The sequence below is a fragment of the Schistocerca americana genome, chromosome 3, assembly GCF_021461395.2.
Source record: "Schistocerca americana isolate TAMUIC-IGC-003095 chromosome 3, iqSchAmer2.1, whole genome shotgun sequence".
Classification (NCBI taxonomy): domain Eukaryota; kingdom Metazoa; phylum Arthropoda; class Insecta; order Orthoptera; family Acrididae; genus Schistocerca; species Schistocerca americana.
In genome coordinates, this window is record NC_060121.1 from 901,197,077 (window position 1) to 901,224,306 (window position 27,230).

General features: G+C 43.9%; 1 protein-coding gene across 1 annotated transcript in view; it reads left to right on the forward strand.

The window, feature by feature from the left end:
* The window catches only part of LOC124606485 (Kv channel-interacting protein 1-like), a 210,847-nt gene that overhangs the window by 144,971 nt on the left and 38,646 nt on the right, over positions 1-27,230 (forward strand). The gene's annotated exons all lie outside the window — the stretch shown is intronic.

Consider the following 27,230-nt stretch of genomic DNA (forward strand, 5'->3'; position numbering starts at 1 on the left):
GACACTGCGACAGCTAGACCAAATCACAACAGCGCACTACAGCCACACTCGTAAACACGGTCGTCATCGTAAACATGTCCCTGCAGATGCTGCTCGCCGACTGTGGCCCGTGTTTGTTACAACGCGCAACTGAACGTCGGAGGTTTCAAGCGTCAACTTTAGGTTACAATATCTCCGGATGTAATTAACATTTTACAATGCAACAAACGGCACTGATTACGTATTTGTTTATATTTTCAGATGTGCTAACAAAACTAACATGGTTCCATTAAAAAAACGTAGGTTTCTGTTAAAAAACATACTTCCGTGCATTTTCGTATGGTTTGTATTAAACAATTACACTAGCCCCTCTCCTCAATTTCGGTCTGTGGAATCGGTTAGTCAGTATTTGATGTGGTTTACGAAATATATCCAGCGGTACCGTTAGGTGACTCATCCTGTATATATATATATGCTGTGGTACGCAAATGATTAGCTTTTCACAGCATTCACACAAGTTTGGCGCCGGTGGTGACTTCTACAACGTGCTGCCATGGGGAAAGTTTCCAACCGATTTCTCATACACAAACAGCAGTTGACCGGCGTTGCCTTGTGAAACGTTGTTGTGATGCCTCGTGTAAGGAGGATAACTGCGTACCATCACTTTTCCGACTTTGATAAAGGTCGGATTGTAACCTATCGCGATTGCGGTTTATCGTATCGCGACATTGCTGCTCGGGTTGGTCGAGATCCAATTACTGTTAGCAGAATATGGAATCGATGGGTTCAGGAGGGTAATAAGGAACGGCGTGCTGGATCCCAATGGCCTCGTATCACTAGCAGTCAAGATGACAGGCATCATGTCCGCATGGCTGTAACGGATCGTGCAGCCACGTCTCGATCCCTGAGTCAACAGATGGGGACGTTTGCAAGACAACAACCATCTGCACGAACAGTTCGACGACGGTTGCAGCAGCGTGGACTATCAGCTCGGAGACCATGGCTGCGGTTACCCTTGACGCTGCGTCACAGCCAGGAGCGCCTGCGATGGTGTACTCAACGACGAACCTGGGTGCACGAATGGCAAAATGTCATTTTTCCGGATGAATCCAGGTTCTGTTTACAGCATCATGATGGTCGCATCCGTGTTTGGCGACATGGCGGTGAACGCCCATTGAAAGCGTGTATTCGTCATGCCATACTGGCGTATCACCCGGCGTGACGGTATGGGGTGCCATTTGTTACACGTCTCGGTCACCTATTGTTCGCATTGACGGCACTTTGAAGAGTGGACGTTACATTTCAGATGCGTTACGACCCGTGGCTCTACCCTTCATTCGATCCCTGCGAAAACCTACATTTCAGCAGGATAATGCACGACCGCATGTTGCAGGTCCTGTACGGGCCTTTCTGGATACAGAAAATGTTCGACTGCTGCCCTGGCCAGCACATTCTCCAGATCGCTCACCAACTGCAAACGTCTGGTCAGTGGTGGCCAAGCAACTGGCTCGTCACAATACGCTAGTCACTATTCTTGATGAACCGCGGCATCGTGTTGAAGCTGCATGGTCAGGTGAACCTGTACACGCCATCCAAGCTCTGTTTGACTCAATGCCCAGGCGTGGCAAGGCTGTTATTACGGCCGGAGGTGGTTGTTCTGGGTACTGATTTCTCAGGAACTATGCACCCAAATTGCGTGAAAATGTAATCACATGTTAGTTCTAGTATAATATATTTGTCCAATGAATACCCGTTTATCATCTGCATTTCTTCTTGGTGTAGCAATTTTAATGGCCATCATCGGACGAAAACTCCAGCGTCGTCCACAACCAACATTACCGTCCCTATAAAGACCGACTAAGTGCAACATGCGTGGGACCCAATTCCAAAAACTGACTTCCGGCACCTGTACAACACAATGCACACGCTTTTGCATGCTTGTATCCAACATCCTGGCGGTTACGCCGGTTATTAATGTACCAGACTTTTACGTTTGCGCCGGCTGCGGTGGTCTAGCGGTTCTGGCGCTGCAGTCCGGAACCGCGGGACTGCTACGGTCGCAGGTTCGAATCCTGCCTCGGGCATGGGTGTGTGTGATGTCCTTAGGTTAGTTAGGTTTAAGTAGTTCTAAGTTCTAGGGGACTTATGACCTAAGATGTTGAGTCCCATATTGCTCAGAGCCATTTGAACCATTTTACGTTTGCAATGGCTTGTCTCGCGCTTCCAGTAACTTGTGGTCTTGCAGTGTATCACGTAAATGTATTACCAAGACATACCTGTTCCCGAAATTTAATTACTCTCCATTTATTATTTATTGGTGTTACGATTTTTATCAGTAAGTGTACACATCAATTACGCTACTACTGCCGTAGTGGCAAATCTGAATATGATCTATAAAATGAATTGATACTAGTAATCTCTAAAAACATGCGTTTGTGAAGGATAATCAGTAATTCATCGGACTAAGGAGTGATTACGGCGTTCTCCCAGACCAGAAGAAAACAGAAAACCTACAAAAGCACGTAGAACGACAAACGAGATATTACAGAATTGGAACTACATGTAGCCTTTTTTGTGCTCTGTCTTATGTGAAATAAATTTGTATGCAACCAACTCAAATTCTTATTTTGATACACTAATTACCATCATATTAGAGTTCCGGTGGTTCAAATATACCATTATATTTGCAGACTGATAGTGAAATATTGCCTGCTCTCTTGACGAATAGTAGGCCTAAGCCAGGTACAGATGTAGAACTGTTCCTGGAAGTGTACACGCCACTGAATTGGCCAGTAGGTTTTAATTTTTCCTCCTTCCGTACCTTAGCTCTAAGTTATACGAACGTCGACCGAAATCAGTAGCGAAACTGGCGGGAACTGCGCATTTAACGTCCCCAGCGTGGCTGGGAGTTGTGTGTTCCAAAGGGCGGAATCAATTTTATATGAAGTCTCTCCACTGAGACATACACAACCACCGGAAAGAGGGAAACACACGCAAACCAGCGGTTAGTACCCGTCATCGACAAACAAAACTGTGCTCACGTGCGGTACAAAAGGTTCAGTTAACGACTTTCGCTATCTTTCATCCAATATTAGAGCTTGTGACACGTCACAGAATTGTATGTTTGTGAATGTGTCTCCATTAAACATGGCGAGCAACAGTCGGACTGTAAAGAAGTCCGCTTCATTTCAAGTTACAAATATGGCTATGTATTAGACACGAGCGTATAACACCAGCTCGTAACTCAGTAAATCGCGACCAACTATTTTACTAAATTTTGATCGTTATCTTGTAACTAACGGTTTGTTTTGGCAGTCGGACTCAAAGGTATTCATTTATTCATCTTCAAAACGCTCAGCAGTCAGTGTACAAACACTTAGGTTACTCAAAAAAATGTTCAAAAGTGTGTGAAATCTTATGGGACTTAACTGCTAAGGTCCTCAGTACCTAAGCTTACTCACTGCTTAACCTAAATTATCCTAAGGACAAACACACACACCCATGCCCGAGGGAGGACTCGAACCTCCGCCGGGACCAGCCGGACAGTCCATGACTGCAGCGCCCGAGACCGCTCGGCTAATCCCGCGCGGCTAGGTTACACAGAGGGGTTACGACTTTCAGCAAAGTGGTATTACGATCGTCAATCTAAATGGTACATGCATCTAAGTAAACAAGGTAACTGCTGTCTTTAAACTTAAAATTTCAGTAAGTGAACTGAATTTTATTCACTGACAGTTTCATGAGAAAAGTATTCCACGAAATCAACTTTACATTACAGTATTCATTTTATACTTTGTTGTGGAATACTAATTGCAAGAAAATCACTCTCCGACAAAGAAGCTCATGGAAATATTTTGGATGGCTCTGAATAAATCAACTTCTCAAGTTGTTATGGAAGTTAATGTCTAGGTGCTCTTTCTTTACGTAGATATCCTATTAGCACAAGTATAAACGGATGAGTACACACTTCTCAAACACAAAACTATGAACGTCTGAACCAAATTTTAATATTTTTTAAATGTTTTCTGAATATTATTGTCAGAATCAAGTTCTTTTTGAAACCAATGGTGAGGCTTTAATTGAATTAAAAATATCTCTAATATTTCGAAACAGCTCACTTGAAACTTGTGCTCAGTTCATAAGGTCTCCTTAATGCAGTTACTAATCTTTGATAGTATTTTAGGACAAATTAGAGTTTAGCATTATAATTTTTTCAAACCCTCGTCGCCAGATTTTGTAAAGGCCTTGTCGCTACTGCTGTGGAGGCCGAGTTGTCACTGTTGTTGCGGTAGGCCGAGTTTGTGAGTTCGTGAAACGGCTTCTGGTGCAGTACACAGCTAAGACAATATGGCCCTGCCATTATTACACTGTAATGCTCCACGGTCAGGTAACAGGATAGGATGACCATAGTTCTACAACACTCCAACAAATTAGTAACAAAGTCACACAAATGAGTTAAAAGGCTTACTTATCTTTGTGCGTAGTTGAGTATCTAAGTCTGCAACACTGCTTGTAATATGACACAAAAAAGGCCCTCAGTAGCAACAAGGTTACCCTCCATACTGTAAATCACGGATTTTGGTGCGCTTAAAATATGTTGTAAAGACACTTACCCTGAGTACCAGGCTATCCGGTTTTTTAGTGATCGGCCTTGGCTTTTGAGAAAATCGATTTTGAAGTTCATTGCGCACTTTGTATACCCCTAACATTACATATGCTCCGAGCAAGTCAGCGTAGCGCTGCGGTAAAGGTTCACGGCTACCGAGCTGGAGGTACCGTGTTCGAATCCTGTTCCCATATGTTTTTTTATTTATGCAAGAACCATCCGGAAAATTTGGTCCTAACGTTCAAATTCGAGTAGAGGAATTACCTGGGAAATACAGAAATGAAGTCGCGTCCAGCACGAAATCCGGGAAGTTCACGAAACTGGTGTACGAATAATTTTTGCGTTCTGTAATTCTTCCGTACGTGGGACTGAAAAATTTTTTGTACATCATCGATTTGTGGGAAGGGCAAACCGATTCAACTTTATACGATCATCTATTCACTGATGAAAGAAAAGCGAGCACCTGCACCCTAAAAGTGGTTCCACTAAAGTGCACTCCTTATTGCCAGCCCTGCGATGTTTATTTTTACCGACAGGTGAAAATCTTCACGAAAATACACTCCTGGAAATTGGAATAAGAACACCGTGAATTCATTGTCCCAGGAAGGGGAAACTTTATTGACACATTCCTGGGGTCAGATACATCACATGATCACACTGACAGAACCACAGACACATAGACACAGGCAACAGAGCATGCACAATGTCGGCACTAGTACAGTGTATATCCACATTTCGCAGCAATGCAGGCTGCTATTCTCCCATGGAGACGATCGTAGAGATGCTGGATGTAGTCCTGTGGAACGGCTTGCCATGCCATTTCCACCTGGCGCCTCAGTTGGACCAGCGTTAGTGCTGGACGTGCAGACCGCGTGAGACGACGCTTCATCCAGTCCAAAACATGCTCAATGGGGGACAGATCCGGAGATCTCGCTGGCCAGGGTAGTTGACTTACACCTTCTAGAGCACGTTGGGTGGCACGGGATACATGCGGAAGTGCATTGTCCTGTTGCAACACCAAGTTCCCTTGCCGGTCTAGGAATGGTAGAACGATGGGTTCGAGGACGGTTTGGATGTACCGTGCACTATTCAGTGTCCCCTCGACGATCACCAGTGGTGTACGGCCAGTGTAGGAGATCGCTCCCCACACCATGATGCCGGGTGTTGGCCCTGTGTGCCTCGGTCGTATGCAGTCCTGATTGTGGCGCTCACCTGCACGGCGCCAAACACGCATACGACCATCATTGGCACCAAGGCAGAAGCGACTCTCATCGCTGAAGACGACACGTCTTCATTCGTCACTCCATTCACGCCTGTCGCGACACCACTGGAGGCGGGCTACACGATGTTGGGGCGTGAGCGGAAGACGGCCTAACGGTGTGCGGGACCGTAGCCCAGCTTCATGGAGACGGTTGCGAATGGTCCTCGCCGATACTCCAGGAGCAACAGTGTCCCTAATTTGCTGGGAAGTGGCGGTGCGGTCCCCTACGGCACTGCATACGATCCTACGGTCTTGGCGTGCATCCGTGCGTCGCTGCGGTCCGGTCCCAGGTCGACGGGCACGTGCACCTTCCGCCGACCACTGGCGACAACATCGATGTACTGTGGAGACCTCACGCCCCACGTGTTGAGCAATTCGGCGGTACGTCCACCCGGCCTCCCGCGTGCCCACTATACGCCCTCGCTCAAAGTCCGTCAACTGCACATACGGTTCACGTCCACGCTGTCGCGGCATGCTACCAGTGTTAAAGACTGCGATGGAGCTCCGTATGCCACGGCAAACTGGCTGACACTGACGGGAGCTGTGCACAAATGCTGCGCAGCCAGCGCCATTCGACGGCCAACACCGCGGTTCCTGGTGTGTCCGCTGTGCCGTGCGTGTGATCATTGCTTGTACAGCCCTCTCGCAGTGTCCGGAGCAAGTATGGTGGGTCTGACACACAGGTGTCAATGTGTTCTTTTTTCCATTTCCAGGAGTGTACATCCTCTTCCATTTCCATAATAATATAAAAAAAGTGAAGGATCTAAAAGAGAGGAGGGAACGAAATGAAATTTCACAGATTGAGAGAGTATGCGATCTTTATTTCATTGATTACAAAATAGAGTGCAATTAAGAAAGAACTTCGCAGTATGAACCTACTTATCAGTATGAAGTTACATCCCCTCTACCCTGCATGCATGCAGTAATTCATCTGGGAAGGTTATCGTAAAATCGATGTATATTCTCCTGAGACGAACTCGACGACAACTGTTGTAACTAGTCCTCAATATTCTGGATACTGGCAGAGGTACTGAATTGACGTCTGGCCCAACACAGGTTCTATCAGGGACGAATCTAGGGATCATGTAGACCTCAGGAGTACCTCAAGATCTCACAGACAGTTCATAAAGAAACGTGGCGTCTGTGGTCGAGCATTGTCCTGTTGAAAAAATAGCGCCACGGTACTGTCGGATGAGAGGTAACACATGAGGACGCAGGATGTCCGCAACGTACCTTTGTGCCATCAAGATTGAGAGCACTATCTCAATCACTACCAGCCATGAACTAAAGTGATACACCGCAGCTGCCTACAACATGACACCAGGAATAACACCGCTGTCTCTCTCCAAAACAATGAGTGGAATTGATCCTCTCCCCAGTTCCATGATATACTAGCTGTAGCACCTCCACCGGTTAAGATGGGAAAAGGTTAGCATCAGTGCAATATTTCTGAGTGCACAAGTTACAGCTAGACGCGGCCCTGTTGACAGTAAGTTATGCTACCAACGGTTCCGAAGTAGAAAGTAGGCCACAGGTCCATAGACCCAGTGAAAGGGGTAAACCCAGCAGTATGCATGGCGCAGGTTACAGGCAGAAGGGGCCCATTTGCCCAAACTAGATTTTATGAGTACATGACTCGCAGCTGCACGTTTGCAAAACAGAGGCGCACAGCTCCATATAAATAGGCGCCGGTTCACTAACAAGGCATTCTAGTGTGACAGCTCTCCTGGACCATGGGGCGAGTCACATTACCAGCTACACACCGCAGCAGGTCGTTGGTTGGACCCTTTGAGGACAATGCAGGGTGGCGGGCCACGCCATGTCTCGCTACTGCGGGCAGTCTAGTTGACTCCCAGCACGCACCGGAGGCATTCTGAGGCGAGGGCTGTAAATTGAAACGCCGGATCGCGGGTGCTTGTTGTCGCCGCAATCTTAGCCACGCCGGCGAAGAAGCACGCCGCAGGCCACCTTGCAGCTCCCTAGCAGGCGCCGCTGAGGCGGCAGGGACAGAGACCGCTGAGTTGACTGCCGGCGTAGGCTTACATCGTCACTACTCCATGGCCGTACAAGACCGACACACCACAGGGCATTGCACGGGTCGCTGAGGCAGCAGTTGCGCGCCAATCCGTTTTGCAGACAGTGAAGTGGTGTTTGCAGCATTGTGGGACCCAGTGACACAGACCGAGGGGAGCCGGGACACTGTAGCTGGAAATAATAAATACTTGGGAAACTTGGACGAGTTTTAATACGGCCCATTCTGGCTGATTCCATTTTCATCCAATATTCCCTCCACGTAGCCAACGATTGTCATCTGGGGCAGGACAGAACCACGATACGTCGCTAAACACAATGCGACACAATTCTTCAGCAGTCTACACCTCCCGTTCATTGCATCACTCCAACAGCAGCCGTTTGTGTTGTGCTGTTAACGGCAGTCTGCCGGCCGCGGTGGTCTCGCGGTTCTAGGCGCGCAGTCCGGAACCGTGCGACTGCTACGGTCGCAGGTTCGAATCCTGCCTCGGGCATGGATGTGTGTGATGTCCTTAGGTTAGTTAGCTTTAAGTAGTTCTAAGTTCTAGGGGACTGATGACCACAGCAGTTGAGTCCCATAGTGCTCAGAGCCATTTGAACCACTTGAACGGCAGTCTACAATTGGGACGGTAATCCCTCGTCCAGTTGATGCTACTCTCTGACCGATGGTGCTAGATGACACAGGATATTGTTCTCGGATGGCAGGCACACTTGCGAAGAGGTGCTTGCTGCAAAATACGGTGATCCTCCCTTCCGGTGGTCAGATGTGGCCGACTGGAACGTTGACGATGAGTAAGCTTAAGTTCCCATGCAGTTTAGCACGGGGCCACTGTCACATTAGAATGTCCCACAGATCTGAATGCTACACGACCCACAATGAGGCCTCTTTCAAACTCCGTCAGGTGCTGATAACATTTTCTCACATAGGTGCACGGTATCTCCATCTCCGTTTCAATGATCGCTTAATACCTCGCACTGTTCACGCCCCTTGTATACCGTAGCAAGTCTGGTAACAACAGTGAACAACACTAACGAAACCTGTGGCCGTTCTACTTATCACACAGAACTGCAACTCTGAACTTGTTACATATCCGCAAGTAATGTTCACATGTTACACTGATATCCAACCATGTCTTCTGGGTGCTTCAGTTTTCTTTTAACGGTCTGTTCTGGTGCCCAAGCAACGAAACTCATGTACTCCATTTACAGTCTCATTTCCCATCCTGCACAGTTAACCCTAAAAATGGCAACTGCCCACCACGAGATTCAACAGCGCCTCGTGGCGTTGCAGGAACCTGACACGGTAAGAAACGTATTTAAGCGGATCAGAGAGGAATGGGGGAATCATTCTAGCGACCATAAGGGCAGTCAACGGGAATATCCACTGATCTAAGTGACTCTGAAAAAGAAGCATGTATAGAACGTTGTTGACTGACGTCTCATCACAAAATGTGGACGGCGGACGCTTATCCGGGCTGTAAAGCAGAATAGGCAGCGCTCTGTGGCAGATCTAAGGACAGAGTACAATACTGGTACAGGCGAAAAATTTTGCAGAGCACACCGTTCTGGGCATATTTTGAAAATGGGGCTCCGCAGATGACGACCCCTGTGTGTTCCCTCGTTAACCCAACGACATCATCAGTTATGATTTTACACAGGACACGGGATCATCTGATAGGACAGTGGATGAATGGAAATGTGTAGCCTGATAGGATGAACCACGCTTCTTGCTACACCATGTCGAAGGTCGTGTCTGGATACGCCAGCATCCAGGTGAATGGCTACTCCAAATATGCACCGTGCAACTGACGCAGGCTTGAGAAGCAGTATTGCGTTGTGGGAGACATCCACCTTGGCTTCTACGAAACACATCGGAGTGAAATGAAATGAGTGTATGGCATCGTTGGCCGGGAGGCCCCATCTGGGGAAGTTCGGCCGCCAAGCACAAGACTTATTTCAGTCCACGCCACATTGCGCGACTTGCTCACCGGTGATGAGGATGAAATGATGATGAGGACAACACAATACCCAGTCCCTGAGCAGAGAAAATCTCCAACACGGCCGGGAATCGAACCCGGGCCCGATTGCATGGGAGGCGGGCACGTTACGACCCAGCTAAGCAGGCGAACACATCTTAGTAATCCAAGGCATCATGACAGTCGTGATGTACGTGAACATTACTGCGGACCTCCACCATCGCTTCGTCCTTCCTCACGCCAGTGGCATCTTCCAGCAGGATAACGGTCCGTGTCACAAGCACAGAATCTTGTTACACTGCCAGAATGAAATTGTCACTCTGCAGCGGAGTGTGCACTCTTACGAAATTTCCAGGCAGATTAAAACTGTGTGCCGGACCGAAATCGAACTCGGGAACATTGCCTTTCGTGGACAAGTGCTCTACCATCTGAGCTACTCTAGCACGACTCACGACCCTTCCCCACAGCTTCAATGCTGCCAGTACCTCGTCTCCTACCTTCTAAACTTTACAGAAGCTCTCCTGCAAAGCTTGCAGAACTAGCACTCCTGGAAGAAAGGATATTGCGGAGACATGGCGTAGCCACAGCTTGGGAGATGTTTCCAGAATGAAATTTTAACTCTGCAGCAGAGAGTGCGCTGATATGAAAGTTCCTGGCAGATGAAAACTGTGTGCCGGACCGAGACTCGAACTTAAGACAAAGTAAATATTTCTAAATTCCAATCAAGAACAACCACCAAGATGAGAAACATAGAAGTAGATGTCGTCGGTGTCGCAAAGCAGCTTAAATAATTAGTAAAGGCAAGGCTTCCGGTCCAGATTGTATACCAGTCAGGTTCCTCTCAGAGTATGCTGATACAATAGCTCCAAATTTATCAATTATATACAATCGCTCGCTCACAGAAAGATCCGTACCTAAAGACTAGAAAACTGTTCAAGTCACACCAATAACAAAAAAGGGAAGTAGGAGTAATCCTTTGAATTACGGGACCATATAACGTCGATTTGCAGTGGGGTTTTGGAACGTATACTGTATTCAAACACTATGAGGAACCTCGAATAAAACGATTTATTGACACATAGTCAGCACGGATACAGAAAATATCGTTCTTGCGAAACACAACTAGCTCTTTATACTCATGAAGTAATGAGTGCCATCGTCAGGGGATGTCAAACCGATTCCATATTTTCAGATTTCCAGAGGGTTTTAGACATCGTTCCTCACAACCGTCTTCTAACCAAACTGCGTGCCTAAGGAATATCGCCTCAGTTGTGCAACTGGATTCGTGGTTTCCTGTCAGAAAGGTCATAGTTCGTAGTAATAGACGGAAAGTCGTGGAGTAAAATAGAAGTAATATCCGGCGTTCCCCAAGGAAGTGTTTTAGGACCTCTATTTTTCTGATATATATTAACGACAATCTCAGTGGACGTCTTAGATTGTTTGCAGATGACGCTGTCATTTATGGTCTTGTAAAGTCATCAGATGACCAAAACTAATTGAAAAATGATTTAGACAACATATCTGTATGGTGCAAAAAGTGGCAATTGACCCCTGAATAAAGCAAAGTGTGAAGTTATTGACATGAGTACTAAGAGAAATCCGCTTAAATTCCGATACGCGATAATTCACACAAATCTAAAGCCTGTAAATTCAACTCAGTACTTAGGGATTACAAGTACAAATACCCTAAACTGGAACGATCACATAGATAATGTTGTGGGTAGAGAAAACCAAAAACTGTGTTTCATTGGCAAAACACTTAGAAGGAGCAACATGTCTGCTAAAGACACTGCTTACACTACGCTTGTCCGCTCTATTCTGGAGTACAGCTGTGCGGTATGGGATTCGCATCAGGTGGGACTGACGGATGACATCGAAAAAGTACAAAAAAGGCAGCTAGTTTTGTATTAACTGGAAATAGGGGAGATAGTGCCACAGACATGATACTTGAATTGAAGTGGCAGTCATTAAAACAAAGGTAGTTTTTCTTTGCGACGGGATCTTCTCATGAAATTTCAATCACCAGTTTTGCCCTCCGACTGCAAAAATGTTCTGTTGGCACCCACCAACATAAGGAGAAATGAACATCAAGATAAAATAAGAGAAATCAGGGATAGCCCAGAAAAATTTAAGTGCTCGTTTTTCCCGCACGCCGTTCGAGAGTGTAACGGTACAGAGACAGCTTGAAGGTGGGTCATTGAACCCTCTGCCAGCCACTTTATTGTGAATAGCAGATTAATTACGTAGATGTAGATGTGACCTTTGCCTTTCGCGGTACTGATAGAACTGAAGCTGTGGGGAGGGATGGTGAGTCGTGCAGGGTAGCTCCGTCGGTAGAACACTTGCATGCGAAAGGCAAAGGTCCCGAGTTCGAGTCTCAGTCTGGCACACAGTTTTAATCTGCCAGGAATTCACTTGCTACACTGGAGTGAGGGTCACGACAGTGAATTCACATTGATGTCTATGCCAGAAAATTCGCGTCATCTTAACTCGACAGAACACATTTACGACGCTATGAGCACTAGCTTCACGCTCTTAAACAGCCGGCCCCGTAATTTTGCGGAAATCAAGCGACGTTTGAATCGATGTTTGCCGACACAAACCTTTGGGAACCTACCAGGAACTTGTGGAATCCACGCCACTCAGAATCACTGTCATACTGCGTTCAGAAGCTGGACCCAAACGCCATTGACCATGTGATCATACTATTTCCTCTAATCAGTGTAATTCGCTCAGCATCTCCTCCTTCTATGTGACTATGGCGCAACACCCTTGTTCTATATTTTTTAGTGTTCGCCCTACAACCGCTTTTCAAGGAAGTATACCTGGTCTTCCAAATCCATTATCGGCTCCGCCAGAATCACAAAAGTTTTTATTTCCTCTACCTGAACTTTAAATCCGTTTTCCAAATGTCCGTTCCCGTCCCCCTACTGCTGCATCACAGATTCAGTAACATGGGGGAAGGTTACAACCGTGTCTCCCCTCTTTCTCACATATTAACCGGGAAAAGGGAAGATCACCTTCAGAACCCAGCAGATGGAAAGAGAGATGGAAAAGAGCCACCGTGATACAACAACCGAGTTAGAAAACTGCTGCGGAAGCAAAGGGAACTTCACAGCAAACATAAACATAGCCAAAGCCTTGCAGACAAACAAAAATTACGCGAAGCGAAATGTAGTGTGAGGAGGGCTATGCGAGAGGCGTTCAATGAATTCGAAAGTAAAGTTATATGTACTGACGTGGCAGAAAATCCTAAGAAATTTTGGTCTTATGTCAAAGCGGCAGGTGGATCAAAACAAAATGTCCAGACACTCTGTGACCATAATGGTACTGAAACAGAGGATGACAGACTAAAGGCCGAAATACTAAATGTCTTTTTCCAAAGCTGTTTCACACAGGAAGACTGCACTGTAGTTCCTTCTCTAGATTGTCTCACAGATGACAAAATGGTAGATATCGAAATAGAAGCCAGAGGGATAGAGAAACAAATAAAATCGCTCAAAAGAGGAAAGGCCGCTGGACCTGATGGCATATCAGTTCGATTTTACACAGAGTACGCGAAGGAACATGCCCCCCTTCTTGCAGCGGTGTACCGTAGGTCTCTAGAAGAGCGTAGCGTTCCAAAGGATTGGAAAAGGGCACAGGTCATCCCTGTTTTCAAGAAGGGACGTCGAACAGATGTGCAAAACTATAGACCTATATCTCTAACGTCAATCAGTTGTAGAATTTTGGAACACGTATTATGTTCGAGTACAATGACTTTTCTGGAGATTAGAAATCTACTCTGTAGGAATCAGCATGGGTTTCGAAAAAGACGGTCGTGTGAAGCCCAGCTCACGCCATTCGTCCACGAGACTCAGAGGGCCATAGACACAGGTTCCCAGGTAGTTGCCGTGTTTCTTGACTTCCGCAAGGCGTTCGATACAGTTCCCCACAGTCGTTTAATGAACAAAGTAAAAGCATATGAACTATCACACCAATTGTGCATTGGATTGAAGAGTTCCTTGATAACAGAACGCAGCATGTCATTCTCAATGGAGAGAAGTCTTCCGAAGTAAGAGTGATTTCAGGTGTGCCGCAGGGGAGTGTCATAGCACCGTTGCTATTCACAGTATACATAAATGACCTGGTGGATGACATCAGAAGTTCACTGAAGCTTTTTGCAGATGATGCTGTGGTGTATCGAGAGGTTGTAACAATGGAAAATTGTACTGAAATGCAGGAGGATCTGCAGCGAATTGACGCGTGGTGCAGGGAATGGCAATTGAATCTCAATGTAGATAAGTGTAATGTGCTGCGAATACATAGAAAGATAGATCCCTTATCATTTAGCTACAAAATAGCAGGTCAGCAACTGGAAGCAGTTAATTCCATAAATTATCTGGGAGTACGCATTAAGAGTGATTTAAAATGGAATGATCATATAAAATTGATCGTTGGTAAAGCAGATGTCAGACTGAGATTCATTGGAAGAATCCTAAGGAAATGCAATCCGAAAACAAAGGAAGTAGGTTACAGTACGCTTGTTCGCCCACTGCTTGAATACTGCTCAGCAGTGTGGGATCCGTACCAGATAGGGTTGATAGAAGAGATAGAGAAGATCCAACGGAGAGCAGCGCGCTTCGTTACAGGATCATTTAGTAATCGCGAAAGCGTTACGGAGATGATAGATAAACTCAAGTGGAAGACTCTGCAGGAGAGACGCTCAGTAGCTCGGTACGGGCTTTTGTTAAAGTTTCGAGAACACACCTTCACCGAAGAGTCAAGCAGTATATTGCTCCCTCCTACGTATATCTCGCGAAGAGACCATGAGGATAAAATCAGAGAGATTAGAGCCCACACAGAAGCATACCGACAATCCTTTTCTCCACGAACAATACGAGACAGGAATAGAAGGGAGAACCGATAGAGGTACTCAGGGTACCCTTCGCCACACATCATCAGGTGGCTTGCAGAGTATGGATGTAGATGTAGATGTAGAGTTTCGCCACGCTGAAGAGGCCGTAGCAACTTGGTTTTAGTTTTATAGAACCTCTCTCGTTGTACAGATTGCTGGTGATCAAAATAATTTCATCCAGACGAATTCTTGTCTTTTTTTTTTTTTTAGTGTAGATGATCCCTGACGATCGCTCTGCCCAAGAGTAGTGTTCACCGCCAAGAAATCAAAGAATACTTTAAGGGCTCTCTGATTTCAAAATTAAATATCTCGAAAACAAAGTTCGATAGAGGAATGCAGTGAACGGTATGTTTATTGTGAAAGCTGTAAGAAGTTTATACAGCAGTTTGAAATAACAGTTACAAAAGCTGCCAACAGATCGCGCTGTACGCTGTACAGCTCATATCAGCATACATAAGTGAAATAATCGTATGAAAACAATCTTTGCAAACAATCACATCACAATGTTTTCAAAATGTTTACCATTGGAAGTACAGAGGTGGCGCAAACAAAGAATGAAATTCGCCATCACATTTCGTAGTGTATCAACCGAAATGGATTCACATGCCACAGAGATCGCCGATTCAAGCTAGTCCAGCGTGGCGAGATGCTTCGGGTAGACCATGTCTTTCACTGTGCACCACAAAAAAAAAGTCACAGGGAGTCAAATCCGGCGAATATGGAGGCCAATCCATGCCTGCACCAGTAAATTTGGGATATTCTCAAGCAATGACTCGATTCGCGAAGTATTCCTCAAGAGAGCGAAACACTTGTTTGGTCCGATGTGGTCGGGCTCCATCTTGCATAAACCATTCAGTAGCTGGTCGATCCTCTAACGCTTGCTGTATGGCGACAAATTGCTCCAAAATTGCAACGTAACGTGCACCAATGGCCGTTTCTCGAATGAAAAAAGGGTCAATAATGCCTCTGCTGCATACTGCAGCCCACACAGTAACTTTAGGAGAATACAGGGGTTTCGCTTCACAACAATGTGGCTTTTCGGAACCCCAAAATCGCCAGTTCTGCTTATTCACGTATCCATTCAGGTGGAAGTGTGCTTCATCTGTAAACCAGATGCAGCCAACAACAAATCCTTCACTATCAATCATTGTGAACATCTGATTAGCAAAGGCAACCCTTTGTTGCACAGCTCGTACGGGTATGGCCGGATGCGTTTGAATTTTGAATGGCTCTTTCTCAGTATATTCTGCGTGCTGGAAGGCTTCACACCAGTCTCAGATGTAATTCTACGGACGGATGACATAGGATTTCGCTGAATAATTCCAGAAACTGTGGCGATATTTTCAGGCGTAACTGCGGTTTGCTTGCGGCCAACATGCCCCACTAGATCATCAGTTACGCTGCCTGTTCATTGAAATTTTGCGAAGAGCTTACGAATGGTTTTCGCATCTGGTCCTTTTGGAACATTAAATCGTGCTTGAAAACTTCGCCTTGTTGCCGTAGGACTCTCTTCTAACCTGTGATACTCTAGCACCAGAAAAACGCTTTTTTCAATGGAGTACATGGTTTTAATCTCTTCCTTCGGTACGCTAACCTCCTTTCACGTTTCAATAGTGGAACTGATCGCTCTGGGCTTCAGAACACTATTTATACTAGGCATTAAGTATGGTGATTACAGCGCCATCTGTTAGCAGCTTTAGTAACTATTATTTCAAACTGCTGTATAAACTTCTTACAGCTTTCACAATAAACATACCGTTTACTGCATTCCTCTATCGATCTTTGTTTTCGAGATATTTAATTTTGAAATCAGGGAGTCCTTTTCTGGACACCCTGTATGTATGTATGTGTATGTGTGTGTGAGAGATAAGAGAGAGAGAGAGATTCACACAGCAATTCAGCGCGTTTGCATTGTGCGTGTATCGGTTGGAATTTAAGCCTAACTTTCGCTGTTATGTGTCAGCACTTTAACTAATGACCGGTCTGAGGATGGCCCTGCGGCGCTTAGACCACCGCCATTCAGCCCCACACACGTTTCCCTCGAAACTCCGGTCCCACACCATCTATCCGGCGCACTCACCGAAATTAGTGCCCCTGTAAAGAGGCAACTCCGCACAACAGTGAGATCAAGTAACTGAATAACGGAACGGGGAGCACATTTTCAATCGAGTTATTTAAAGTAACGAAAAATGCAAACCTCATTTTTCGATACAGCTTGCTTAACCGCTCTCTCATTAAACAGAACCGTTTGTGAGATTTAATCGTGATCTTTGGTCCACGTTACCACTTCATTTCAGCAGTTGCGAAATAGTAATCCTTCAGATACAAAAGGATCAAGCGAGTTTTGCGTATACGGATAAAGCGTTGACAGTAGTGAGAAGTATAATGTATAATGCATGGCGGATATAATGAACGGTATAGCTATCAACTTCTGCGTGCAGGCAAGAGTACTAATTTATGTATTATATCTGACATCGTCGGTAGGAGAGCGATCTCGTATTACGAAAAATATACTCTTCTAGTTGAAGAAGTTTTATTTACCCAGATAGCATGAATTGCAAGTGTTGACGACTAGTTTAATTGCTATCTTCAGAGCTGAAAGATATTTTTTATATTTACAATAGTGTTTTCAACGGCCTTCTTACATTCTAATGGTCAGAATACACTTAGAAGACAGTTTTTCAAAACATGAGCGTTACGTAGCCTTAACTTACATTAATTTAGTGCCACGGTATGTAGTGCACTGTCAGCTAGTCCTGTATACATACGAACATAATTGTAATATAAATATAAATAATTATGGAACATCGAACGTCAATAGTAGTATTAAACGTATGAGAGGTGCACATGCTCGTTGGAGCAAAGGCTGTAGTTCCGCTTCATACATCAAGTGATAAAACCTTACATGTGGCGCACATTCATAAAATGTTACTTGCTCTGTCCGTGCTTACAGATGAAGGCACATTGCCCCAGCAATAGTCGACCGGACTGTATGCTGTTATGGAGTACCATCAGATGGCAGCTGCCTCTACTTAATAACTAGGAAATCCTAATACATACATGTTTTTCATGTTTGCGTTATATATACGATGAAGACACTACTCTACACTTAGAAGATCCGTATTATAACATTTTAAAGCAATTTGAAAACAGTTTCTTACTAAGCGGCAAGAAATGGATGCAAATAGCAGCCCCATTTAAAAGCATACGATCGAAGTAACTAACGCCTTTTCAAAATATCAGAGGATAATTTTAAAAGACTCCACTATGAAAACTACAAGTGAACTGGATTACGCATGTTACACCAATGAGCTTTTAAGAAGACATTTCGTTTCTGTACTCAACAACCGTTAATCGACATATACGCAACCTTTATAATGTTTGTACTTACATTGAAAGTAGGACAGTAAATTATAGGCCGGATTCGTGCTTATTGACAAAACTGACACGTACAGAAACCCCAAATACAACAGAGTTATACCGAGTACGTCTACACCAGTTAATATAACCAGTAATATGAAGTTACAATCAGTATGAGAGGGGGGTTGATGTGGTGGAAGAGACCAAACAGGGAGGTCATCGGTCTCATCGAATTCAGGATAGATGGGGACGGAAGTCGACATTGCCCTTTCAAGGGAACTATCCCAGCATTTGCCTTATGCGATTTGGCGAAATCATGGAAAACCTAAATCAGGGATTGAACCGAATGCGAGTGTCGTGTGCTAACCACTGCGCCACCTGGCTCGGTCACTCAGTATGAGAATTCATTTATAAATAGAAGATGAACAGTTATTCAGAATACAATATCTATGTTCTGTGCAGCAGTACCTACATTGTTAAACAATATAATCACAGGGAAACAGGAGAAAGGGGTGGGATGAGGGAGGAGGAAGTGGATAGAGAGAGGGTAGGGGAGTGTTGGTAGAATTTGGACCATGTTTTGAGATAGCTCATCTCGAGCTTTGATGAAAGTATCCAAGGAGCATGCTATGCTAGGTGGTGTATCATTAAAAAAAAAGTCATCATCAATCAAGCTGCGTGCATAGGAGCGTTGTCACCATTAACCATTACCGTCCTCAAGCTCTAATAACGCCTATGATCGGCTTTGTCTTAAAGGAAACTCTTTTTCCGGCGGGCGTAGAGATGAGTACAGGTCATATCACAGTTGCCTTACTGTCGTGTTTCCTTAACGCTAGCTGAAATACGGCTTTCCATCAATATTTGGTACATTATTTCAGGGTATCCGAATACAATAAAAAATATTAGAAAGAAAAGATGAATATTTCAGTATACAGCATGGTCCAGTTACAGTGTCCACCTCAGATGATTCCTGAACCGTTCAAGATGTCTGAATCCTGTATTTGCCCGTACGAATTATGAAAAAGTCCTCACTAAACGAGAGGTGTCCGGGGCACCTCCATACAAGTCTGTGCTGGTAACCAGGACTCAGTTCGAAGCGGGACTCGTCACTGAAGACAATTCTACTCCAGCCAATGAGATTCCAGGCCGAAGATGTGTCTGGAGACGCCCTGGACAGCGGTTGAATACCAACCTGACTGTCGCCATTCAGCCAGACACCCTGAAGTGATGGTCTGGGGTGTCATTTCGTTTCATACCAGGACCCCTTTGATGGTCATCCACAGCACCATTACAGCACAGAGGTACGTCAACGTCATTTTACGCCCTGTTTTGCTACCCTTAAGGAGACACTGTACATGAAATTCTTTGAAATTTTGCATTTTCTGTTTTCTACTCCATAATGTTCTTTGGACTTTCCTGGACATTTTGGTATATAATACATTAAAATCAGACAGTTGTGAGACCTACAAATAATATTTTGAATGTTGACGTGTGACTGTCAGATTTCGCGACTACATTTATACTGCCACAGTTGAGCAGTCATATCTTGGGAACTACACAGTCCAGAAGGCTGTGAATTGTTTTGCTTTGCGCCTACTGCTACGTCTCAGAAGTTGGCATTACGAATAAACAAAGCAGCCCTTTGTTTCTGATACTAGTTTTGGTTGAAAGTAGTGTGATTATCGGCTATTGTTGTAGCAAGCTTACTTCTATTGCTTTTTATACGTAAATAAAATGACTAAGCGTAAAAGTAACTTCAAGAAACGCAAATTTGCGAGTAAGAAATATGTGAGACCTGCATTTTCTTCTGAAGTACTTGGAAACAGCAGTGAAGGAAACCATGATAATGTTTCTGAAGTGACCATGCCCCGTAGTGCATAGAAAAGGAAAGTAACTTTAGAAATGGGTGACAGTGGTGAAAGTAATGATATCAAGTGCAACCTCAGTAGTGATCTGCAAATCCTTGCACAAGTTCTTTCTGAAACAGTCTCTCGCTGTCTTTGTGGTGCCGTGTGCCTAAAAACGTATTTGTTGGCCTTATGACTCTAAAGTTAGCAGTGTCTGATGTTTTAATGACTTTTAATGGTAGGAACTATGAAAGACTTAAGGTTCTGGAAAAGTCAGGGGTAAGATTTGGACAGAACACAGCTAAAGGACTGAGGGAACTGGATGAGCTTCGTGTACGTGAAGCAGAGTTATCTGCTCAGCAAATGACAAAAGAAGCAATAAAGAAAAGGAGGAGGCAAGCACTGGGCTGTTGTGACACTGAGTAAGACACAGACTATGGGCGACGGCAATTCTAGTGCATAAAAGAAGTTGAAATGTAAGTCTGTATGAAAATTTGTAATAAAAAAGTTTTAAACGTCAATATCTCCAATTGAGTGTTTGAGAAACAAAAGATAAACTTCCCCACAATACAACTTTAGTAATAACTGTAGTTCAGTGTAACTAGAAAGGTGCATTCAATAGTTAAGGAGTATTGTAAGTTGGTGTCTCAAAAAGTTTCCAAGAGAATGGGTCCCAAAACTGGATAATTTAACATTGGCGACATAGGACATACAATTTCCCCTTAATGATAAGCCATCCTGGATTACATTTCAGTAAGAAAATGTCCGCCTGCTCAAGGCGAGAGTTTCTACTGCTTGCCTCATGCTTGCGCGAACCATACCTTGGCCAGCAAAATCGCCGAACCTCTCCCTAATTAAGAAAATTTGGAGCATTATGGGCAAGGCACTCCAAACAGCTATGGGAGTTTGAGGACCTACCATGCCAACTGGACGGAATTCAGGATGACACCCAACAACTCTGTCAGCCAATGCCAAGCAGAATAGCTGCTTGCATAATGATCAGAGGGTGACCAACGCTCAATTTGGGAAGTTCTTTCTCTTGAATAAATCATCCAATTTTTCTGAAATTGTAATCATACGTTTTCCTATACATGGACATCAAATCTACGGATTTGCGTGCCATTCGGATAATTTCCGCGGGGTGCGTCATTTTTCCTTTTTTTTTCTTTGAGGGTGTTAATAAAAAGACCGAAGAAAATAAAATACTACGGAGTTGTCACCCATAAAGAGTAAGTGTCAGACAATGCTTTACCAGCCAAGAGGAAGAAAGGACGTAGGAAGACCCAAAACGAGGTGGCAGTGAAAAGTGAGGACGGAACAGGCACAAGTGCCTAAGCCTTAAAGTGCAGAAGAAATCACTAGTTTTGAAACTGAAGTTTTACCGGCGGAATGAATATTTGACGAAGTTTCGGGACTATATCCAGAAGTTGTTTACTTACGAACAGGGTATTTTAACTTAGCACGTTCCAATCATTTTGAGTTGAGCCGGCTAAAAATAATATGGTTTTGCCATGTCGCATTATTTAATAGCGGACTGTATGCCCACACCATCCTGTGACGGGGACAGCGCCATCGAAGATATAGATAATGCACGTCCGGAAGTTCTAACACTACGACTCTAGCCAGACTAGTCGCGCGTCGCATGCGTGCATGTGCGTCCGTGAGGGGCCATTAACAAAGAAAGATAGCACACATAAGTAATAATCAATGCATGCCACTCTAGATTCACTACCCATCCTTAATGATTAACTTGCTGGTGAATTTATTACCCGGTTATCGATTTTATTTCAGCGATTTTATTTCGAAATTCCCCAGTCATTAAATGCAAATTAATCCTTTAAGAAAACTTCAGAGAAAAGGAACTGTAAGAGACAGATACCTGAAATACTGAAAAGTTGTATTTCTGAATCTGACTTCAGACTCGTTCGTGTTGAGAGGATTTCACTATTTGGTCAAGACGGCGACAAGTGTTACATTCAGATAAATTTTCAAACAGGTGCTCTTCTTCCTGGAGGAGATGCAGCGATAAAAAGCAACCGTGACTATTGGGGTCCAGGCACGATGTGTAACCTCGCCGGTTCTCGAGGACTCAACAACCTTTAGCTATTAATTCTCCCAGCTGTTGGCACTAGCCCTAGTTGTTGCAGTAGGAAGCTGACCGGAGGGCTGTCAGTCCAAGGTCTTAAGAGTGCTGTCTTTCCAACCCCAGTTTACCAGCTTCTCTTCCGACCAATGGTAGCCCCAAGGCAACTCCGACACGAATATGATATGTTCTTGGCACTGACCGCCTCTAGTAATGTTATATTTCGTCTGTTCTTGACTTGGAAGACAGTTATATCGCTAGCGTATAGCAGTCACAGTCGTCAATCGATAGGAGCGGCTACGTCATACTCTTGGCATGGGAACACCATTCGTCATGTGATGAGCACTCATCGCAAATCCTCTCCCCCCCCCCCCTTTCGCTTTTTCCCAGAGATTATAAGTTTCACAGTAAAACACAGATAAATACAATGAAATGTCAACAGACTTCTACCTAAATGTACACATACAGTGAAGCAATGTCCTTACTTATTAAAAGAAAGCATTTTAATTACAAATATTTACATACAATTCAAAAAAAGAGTTATATATCGGTAGCAGGTGCCATGCATCCCGCATTTTCGGTGTTACAGCATAACAAAGGATTGTAGAGTCAGCTATCTTATGAATTACCCCACGATTTAGGGAAGTCATGGAGAATCTAAATCTGGAAGTCTGGACGGAAATTTAAACACCGCTCCCTCCGAACACGATTCCAGTGTCTTACCTCAATCGGCGTCTGAATCACGCAGTGGGTACCTTCTATTGTCTGAAAGCAGTTAGTGGAAATGACAGAATTCAAGTTAGTATCTGCTATTACAGTTAATAAGCTTTTCAGCAATTTGAATCTCCATGGATTCTGTAGTAATAGTCCCAGAACGATGTTGTTGTCTTCTTATGTTCCGATGAACGTCATATGAGGACACAATAGCGAGTGCAGTGGTAAAATACTGTGCACTTATATTCGGGAGGACGTCGGTTCAAATCCCTGTCCAGACATCCAGAACTAGGTTTCGCGTGATTTCTCTAAACGCTTAAGGCGAATTCTAGGATGATTTCTTTGAAAGAGAACGGTCAATTTCCTTCTACATTATTTCCCAAACCGAACTTAGGCCTCGTCTCGTCGACGGGAAATTCACACCTAAATCCCTTCCTTTCTGGACACACAGTACTCACCAATAACAGACTTTTGTTTTTGTCATAGCTAGTTTACTGCAGTATGCTTCTACGCTGCGTGTGGTCTGACCTATAACAGTCGCACCACACTGGAATGGTTCCTGATAAGCTTCAGCCTTCTGAAGTCGCAAATCATCATTTTGAAACATCCAGTCAAGACAAGGTTCTGGGTTCGGATTCCAGTCCACTACAGTTTTAGTATGCCAGTAGGATTCACATTGGCACACACTCCACTGTAGACTGAAATGCTCATACTGTGGTTGAACCATAGAACCACAATATCCTTTCTTCTAGGAGTTCTAGTCCCGCTTGGTATGCAGCAGAACTTGTCTGGGCTTTAGAAGGTAGAGTGATTGACGGAAGTTACGATTTGAGATTTGCGAAAGATTCTGGTTGTTTGTAACATAATGTTGCCCATAGGTAACCATTTCAACTGCACCTACAAATACATCCCTCCTCGGGGTGGTAATAATAACCTACTGCTAGCGAGCTCGGCTGTGGAGTGTTGTGTTTTATTTGCAAGAAAGTAATATTCGATTTTTTATTGTATCTTTAGACATTGTACAACTGGTGTCGTCAATTTTGTACGCTGTGACATTGTCTAGCCCAAGTAATAACAATGGTAATGTTAAACTACCACAGCTGTACGTTTGGGTAGTACTGGACGAAGCAATTTCGGTCTTTTCAGGACAAAGAGACAGCGTGAAGACTTAAATATGTACGGCATTTTTCTTTTAACAGGCAAAGATGGAGAAGTCAAGACATAAATGGCATGAAAATAACATGAAGGGAGCCGTACAAAAGATCGACTTCTTGAAGTAACAATTACGGAAGCGAGCAAGAAACATTATTTCAAGAAGGTCATTAAGGAATAGACTAAAGCCGTACGGGAAAACTAGGAGGTGGGCATGAAACCCTTTGCAAGAAAAACTTATTAGCTTTTTTTCCCGAAAACATCCAGCGACGAACAGGAAACAGTGTTGCAAAATCATGTTAAAAATTTAGATAGCCAGTTTCTGCCTTTGAGGGGAGAGAAGATCTTTAGTGTAGGAATATGTAGAACGACTGAAAATTAAGAATCGGCTCAGTAAGACAAAAATGAAAGCAGGTAACAACTTTTAGTGTGATTTTTTGAAAATATGTGAATACAAGGCTTCAAGAAGGCTTAATGCGTGAGTTTGCAGCTTGCAGCAGGTTTCTGCAAGAAACAATTCAACAGTTTCTTTGAGAAATTAGGTGAGCTGAAAGACAAGTTCAAGTTCATAATAGCAATCCAATTAAAACTCTTTTCCAAAAAAATATAAACAAAACAAAAAAAAGTTTTTTTAATTGTAAGTTCATGTCCGATATAACCTTCCAAAAATTTGAACGACCAAAAAGCAAAGGCTGGGAGAAATATTAAAAAAGCAACGAACGTTATTCTTATGACATCAGGTTTTATAATTACATCAATTAATGTATCGTAGTAGTGTATATTGAGAACAATGTTTCAATACAACCTTCAGAAAATATTATAATTTCGGAAAGGTGTACAAATCCTACACTACCCGTCTTTCCCTACCTCGGTAGCACTGCCTCCATTACACTTCATTAGGATACTGAGAAAATGAGAATTTAATGACGAGTCTGGCCAGGAAATGTTGTATCACCAAAAGCATTCTGAGCAATTCCTCTTTCAAACGGAAACTAAGAAAGGAAACACTTTAATGTAATACATTTGAGCCACCTACAGGAGTGGACAAAAATATATAAGCACAAAAAACACAACTCTTTCAGGTTCTGTGGGAGTGGTGGTACATAAACGTTGACTTAAACGAAACCCCACAGGAAGAAGTCAGAGGGTGCCAAATCCGTTAACCGTGGAGCCTAGCTGAGACATGCTAAGTCCTCCGTGACGACCAATCCAACGGTTCGGTAGAGTTTCATTCAGATATTCGCGTACTTGGTGACTCCAGTGAGAGGGTCCCCCGGCTTGTTGAAAAATGGAGATATCTTCGTGCTGCCTCGGAAACAACCAGTTTTGTAACATAGCGAGGTACTGCTGATCGTTAACCGTGTTTCGATCAAAGAAGAATGGGCCGTAAACAGACGATCGGGATATCGCACAAAACTTTGGGCGAATCTCGTACATGTTCAACGACTGCATGTGGGTTCTGTAGGCCCCAAATTCGAGCACTGTGTTTGTTTACCTGACCACTAACATGTTAAGCCGCTTCATCACTCAACACGATTCGTTGTGCGAAAATGTTATCATTTTCAATAGCATCAGGAGTCTCGTTACAAAATGCCACACGTTTGCGTTTGTCATCAGGACGCAGGGCTTGTAGCAGTTGTAACTTGTAGAGCTTCATAACCAACCGACGTCTCAAAACACGCCAAATTTTTGTTGCAGGAAGTTGTAACTCCCGACTAGCACGACGAGTTAATTTTTAAGGACTACGTTGGAAAGCAGTTTGAATTCGTGCAACATTTTCTTCGGGAACACGAGAGCGGCCAGGACTCTTTCCTTTACATGCACATCCTGTGTCGATACCATCTGCGAATGTTCCACCTATTCGGATGATCAATTTTGTACCTCAGTCTGAAACGTCTTTGCACTGTAATCACGGAATTCCACTTCGCAAATTCGACAACACAAAATGATTTCTGATGCGGAGTAGCCATTTTAAACAAATGACAGTTACCAAGCAAAACAGAAGAAAACTGACATCTGGTGGCTATTAATATAAACTAGACTATGTATTTGTTTCTCCAACAGCCGAGCCGAGGCGCAGCGATCAGACAGTATGGACAAAATAATCCTTTGTAAATACATATATTCTTTTTGAAACAACCTGTATACTGTTATGCAGCTTTATGAATACATTACTGTTTGTTTTTGGCCTCAACAATAGTCTTGGTTTGGTGCGCGCCAGCGTGCAGCGAGTATTGTGTACCAGTGCGTGTCAGAGAGTGAGTCGCTGTGTGGACGGGTAGCTAGTTCGCGCTTGATAGCAGCCTCCACTGGTCTGGAGTCTTTATCGTCTAGTATGAATTGCCTTACATGCAGCGCTCTCACTATGTTGTCTTCGTTCCATGTTCGCCGATTTCTGTGTTAACCTGCGACCGTCACAGACCTAATCTGAACCTGACAGTGCAACATCCTAAAGCCTAGTTTACACGACGACTTTGGGTTGCGCCACTCGTTGAGTGGAATGAGTTGCACGCAAGTGGTTCCATATTTGACTGTAGACACCAGTATACACTTCAGTTTTGTCGTTTTGTGAGTCCCTGAGTCGCGTCTGAAACAAAGGTTTTGGCAGCTGCACGTCGCAAGAGTTGTGATGGAGATAAAGCTTGTTGCGTGGAATCGCTGCATAAGAAAAAAAAAAATAAGAAACGTGTTTCGATTCCTGACTGTATGAAGAAAAGACGTCAGCTCGGTTGCTCAGCATCCTTGCTGACATACTTTATAACGTAAGATGCAAGAAGTTCTTTTAATTATCTTGGAATGTCACCATAACTGTTCACGTTTCTTCTAAATAGCGCTAATTACACGATAAAGAATAAAGATACTGTAATGCATGAAGCTCTGTCGCCAGAACTGAAATTACATATCATATTGCGTACATTACAATCGGGAACACACGGCATACTATATGATACGGTTTTAGTTGGTGATGACGCTTTTTCATAAACACCATTAATTATTAACATTAAAAGTAAATAAATATTATCATTAACAGCAATAATTATTCGAAGCTGGATGTATTAAGAAGAGAATGGTTTGCAAACTAATCTCTTGAAGATAGATCTGTACAGTTGTAATATTTCAAAATTCTAACGTATGTGAATGGGGAGCACTGATGCGACGTTTTAAGTAGATGAATATTGAATTAAGAATGCAGCTTCCTGAATTTGTATAGCCTTCCCTCCTGACTACAATATTCCTTAAAAATGAGTCGGCCAACTCGAACGGACGAGAGCATTGTCACAGCTAGAATTACACTTGCTTGCATTTTTCTTAATTCAGTTGTAT